The sequence below is a fragment of the Schistocerca serialis genome, unplaced genomic scaffold, assembly GCF_023864345.2.
Source record: "Schistocerca serialis cubense isolate TAMUIC-IGC-003099 unplaced genomic scaffold, iqSchSeri2.2 HiC_scaffold_1219, whole genome shotgun sequence".
NCBI classification, from domain to species: Eukaryota; Metazoa; Arthropoda; class Insecta; order Orthoptera; family Acrididae; genus Schistocerca; species Schistocerca serialis.
In genome coordinates this window covers 152501-157500 of record NW_026047424.1, presented here as the reverse complement: position 1 = coordinate 157500, position 5000 = coordinate 152501, and the positions used below count along the sequence as shown (strand labels likewise).

General features: G+C 51.2%; 1 non-coding gene across 1 annotated transcript in view; it reads left to right on the top strand.

The window, feature by feature from the left end:
• Positions 1 to 4346: 4346 nt before the first annotated feature.
• The window catches only part of LOC126435832 (small subunit ribosomal RNA), a 1909-nt gene continuing 1255 nt past the window's right edge, over positions 4347 to 5000 (top strand). Inside the window, exon 1 of the ribosomal RNA XR_007580228.1 lies at positions 4347 to 5000. This exon is cut by the window's right edge and continues 1255 nt beyond it. This is a non-coding gene — a ribosomal RNA (small subunit ribosomal RNA).

Below are 5000 nucleotides of genomic sequence, written 5' to 3'. Positions count from 1 at the left end.
AGAACATCCAGTGCATCCTCTCCGCCACATGACACAATCCACACTATCATTACCAGACCGGGAGGTCCACCCAGAAAACACAATATCCCACCCTTCCGACATCCGCACATTGCTCAGCTAAGCCACGAACACCCACACATGTCCTACACAGTGGTGCACCCAACATCACAATACTGCCTCCTGTCACAGCACACAAACAATGGCAGGAATGAAAGACACAGATCTGCCACAACCATGGAATCGGAGCGCCGCCTGTCATGAGCCAAAAGTGCATCCTGACGTGACAAATCGGATAATACCGCAGGCATCCAATTACGATAATCACTATCAACGAACCTGCCGCCCCCCCCCCCAATACACCTTTCCCTACAACAATGTGTATCTGAACCTACGCTATATCGTACCTTAACCTAACCTATATCGTACCTTAACCTAACCTATATCGTACCTTAACCTAACCTATATCGTACCTTAACCTAACCTATATCGTACCTTAACCTAACCTATATCGTACCTTAACCTAACCTATATCGTACCTTAACCTAACCTATATCGTACCTTAACCTAACCTATATCGTACCTTAACCTAACCTATATCGTACCTTAACCTAACCTATATCGTGCCTTAACCTAACCTATATCGTGCCTTAACCTAACCTATATCGTGCCTTAACCTAACCTATATCGTGCCATAACCTAACCTATATCGTGCCTTAACCTAACCTATATCGTGCCTTAACCTAACCTATATCGTGCCTTAACCTAACCTATATCGTGCCTTAACCTAACCTAATTTGTGCCTTAACCTAACCTAATTTGTGCCTTAACCTAACCTAATTTGTGCCTTAACCTAACCTAATTTGTGCCTTAACCTAACCTAATTTGTGCCTTAACCTAACCTAATTTGTGCCTTAACCTAACCTAATTTGTGCCTTAACCTAACCTAATTTGTGCCTTAACCTAACCTAATTTGTGCCTTAACCTAACCTAATTTGTGCCTTAACCTAACCTAATTTGTGCCTTAACCTAACCTAATTTGTGCCGTAACCTAACCTAATTTGTGCCGTAACGTAACCCATGTTGTGCCGTAACGTAACCCATGTTGTGCCGTAACGTAACCCATGTTGTGCCGTAACGTAACCCATGTTGTGCCTTAACCTAACCCATGTTGTGCCTTAACCTAACCCATGTTGTGCCTTAACCTAACCCATGTTGTGCCTTAACCTAACCCATGTTGTGCCTTAACCTAACCTACGTTGTGCCTTAACCTAACCTACGTTGTGCCTTAACCTAACCTACGTTGTGCCTTAACCTAACCCATGTTGTGCCTTAACCTAACCCATGTTGTGCCTTAACCTAACCCATGTTGTGCCTTAACCTAACCCATGTTGTGCCTTAACCTAACCCATGGTGTGCCTTAACCTAACCCATGGTGTGCCTTAACCTAACCCATGTTGTGCCTTAACCTAACCCATGTTGTGCCTTAACCTAACCCATGTTGTGCCTTAACCTAACCCATGTTGTGCCTTAACCTAACCCATGTTGTGCCTTAACCTAACCCATGTTGTGCCTTAACCTAACCCATGTTGTGCCTTAACCTAACCCATGTTGTGCCTTAACCTAACCCATGTTGTGCCTTAACCTAACCCATGTTGTGCCTTAACCTAACCCATGTTGTGCCTTAACCTAACCCATGTTGTGCCTTAACCTAACCCATGTTGTGCCTTAACCTAACCCATGTTGTGCCTTAACCTAACCCATGTTGTGCCTTAACCTAACCCATGTTGTGCCTTAACCTAACCCATGTTGTGCCTTAACCTAACCCATGTTGTGCCTTAACCTAACCCATGTTGTGCCTTAACCTAACCCATGTTGTGCCTTAACCTAACCCATGTTGTGCCTTAACCTAACCCATGTTGTGCCTTAACCTAACCCATGTTGTGCCTTAACCTAACCCATGTTGTGCCTTAACCTAACCCATGTTGTGCCTTAACCTAACCCATGTTGTGCCTTAACCTAACCCATGTTGTGCCTTAACCTAACCCATGTTGTGCCTTAACCTAACCCATGTTGTGCCTTAACCTAACCCATGTTGTGCCTTAACCTAACCCATGTTGTGCCTTAACCTAACCCATGTTGTGCCTTAACCTAACCCATGTTGTGCCTTAACCTAACCCATGTTGTGCCTTAACCTAACCCATGTTGTGCCTTAACCTAACCCATGTTGTGCCTTAACCTAACCCATGTTGTGCCTTAACCTAACCCATGTTGTGCCTTAACCTAACCCATGTTGTGCCTTAACCTAACCCATGTTGTGCCTTAACCTAACCCATGTTGTGCCTTAACCTAACCCATGTTGTGCCTTAACCTAACCCATGTTGTGCCTTAACCTAACCCATGTTGTGCCTTAACGTAACCCATGTTGTGCCTTAACGTAACCCATGTTGTGCCTTAACCTAACCTATAATGTGCCTTAACCTAACCTAAAGTGCGCCGTAACCTAAACTATATTGCGCCTTAACCTGACGCACGTTGTCGCTGAACCTGCTCTGTAATTGTTATGCAACCCGTTAAAGTAGTGTAGTGTTGCCTAACCGCAACCCTCGCAATATAGTTCGCTACTCGCACTGCCCGGTCCCCTGTGTATCGCGTCATGTTAAACACCTTGCAGGTGTTGCTGACTTTCCACATGCTCCTGCTATACACTGTAGTGTGGATAGCAGCAGGACGTACATGCCCCCCCCCCTTCCCCCCTGCCTTCGCAAGCTGGTCGGTGAGAAGTTTGCATGTTCAATGCCCTTCGCATGCCGACGTACTCAGCCTACGTTGTGGTACGGCCTGTCACCTGTCCGCCGATGTACGCAAAACCCACAAACTGTACTGCACATTGCTCCGTATGTACTGAATGATACATCGTGGCCCATGTGACCGTATGACGACAGCGCCTAGCAACGGCGGACCATACAGTCCAAATATTGTGCACGCAGCTACGTGTCGTCTCCCTATAAGAGCTGGATTGCAGTGTGGTACGCCATACAGACGTGTGGGAGGAACGGACGCCCTGGATGGCGATCAGCATGAGCAGTCTGTTGATGTAGTGGAGCGTGTATTCGGACGTAGTCGTCTCTTCTCACACACCGTGATAGCATGTTGCACCGCGTTCCACATCTGCGACATGCTGCAGAGGCGGGCTGACAGTCGTTCGCGCAATGGACACCGCATACGTACGGGGTCTACCTTCCACGTGTTCTCTAGGCGTGCACATGTTGTTGCGTCTATGTGGGCAGACGTAGTGTGTTGTGACACCTGACACAGGCATGCAATACTCGTTGCAAATGGCGATGGACGTGTACGTTTGCTGGTGACGTTACGCAAATGAACAACCGGTAACCCGTTGTGGTGCGGTTGTTCTCGCTAGAGGTGAATCAGTGTTGGCGACGATCGGTCGAGCTATTAACCGGTTGTTTCAGGGATACCCACCATGCCCACGAACGTGAAAGGGGACCCACCATGCCCACGAACGTGAAAGGGGATCTGGGTGTGAGGCGATACGCGGCGGTGGCTGGGTGGGACCGTCCCCGGCCGGTGAGGGGGGGCCGCCCGGCGTGCTGGCAGCGCGGTGCGTGGGCGCACGCGCTACAGCCGGCTGGTGGGGGCGGCCGGTGGCAGGCGCGCCGGCCGACGGACGCGGCAGGCGGCGCAGCTGCGCGCCGGCGCCCCCTGCTCGCGGCGCCTTGCGGCCAAAGTAGGTCCTCGCGGGCCCGGTGCGAAGCGCGGTGGCCATCTGCAGTGTGCTGGTCCGATTGAGGACTTTGTGCGCTGAGGATGCGCCGCCGCCCGGCGCTCGGCGCCGCGACGCCGTCTGCTGCTCGGTCGCCCCAGCGGTTCTCGCAGGTGGTTTGTATCGCAGCTGTGCGGACGTGTTGGCGCGTGCGCTGTGCTGGGAGAGTTCGCTTCGGCACCCAAGTAGGGCTTTTGTCCTTCTGTGGCGCTGGCGTTGGAGCTGCCGGTCACCGTAGGTGGCGCGTGTTGTCTCCCGCCGGCAATGCCACGACAGCACGCTCCCGGGCCTCTGTCGGCAGCGGCAAGCTCAGTTGGGAGCACGGGTGGTCGCACCTAAAGCGTCTACTCGCCTAACTCCGGGCGATTGCGCCTCTCTCGAACCCGACCAAGTACTTAGGACGGCGCTGCGCGCCGCCGGGACCTGAGAGGGTTTCGAGGTGTGTTGTGCAGGGGAGCTCAGCCTCCTCCTGTTTGCAGAATAATTGAGCGGACGCTTGCGTGTTCGCGCGGGCCCCCGGGACACACTCCCGGGCGGCCGGCTGCTCAGCTCTAGTTGACGCAGCTCCCTGGTTGATCCTGCCAGTAGTCATATGCTTGTCTCAAAGATTAAGCCATGCATGTCTCAGTACAAGCCGCATTAAGGTGAAACCGCGAATGGCTCATTAAATCAGTTATGGTTCCTTAGATCGTACCCACGTTACTTGGATAACTGTGGTAATTCTAGAGCTAATACATGCAAACAGAGTCCCGACCAGAGATGGAAGGGACGCTTTTATTAGATCAAAACCAATCGGTCGGCTCGTCCGGTCCGTTTGCCTTGGTGACTCTGAATAACTTTGGGCTGATCGCACGGTCCTCGTACCGGCGACGCATCTTTCAAATGTCTGCCTTATCAACTGTCGATGGTAGGTTCTGCGCCTACCATGGTTGTAACGGGTAACGGGAAATCAGGGTTCGATTCCGGAGAGGGAGCCTGAGAAACGGCTACCACATCCAAGGAAGGCAGCAGGCGCGCAAATTACCCACTCCCGGCACGGGGAGGTAGTGACGAAAAATAACGATACGGGACTCATCCGAGGCCCCGTAATCGGAATGAGTACACTTTAAATCCTTTAACGAGTATCTATTGGAGGGCAAGTCTGGTGCCAGCAGCCGCGGTAATTCCAGCTCCAATAGCGTATATTAAAGTTGTTGCGGTTAAAAAGCTCGTAGTTGGA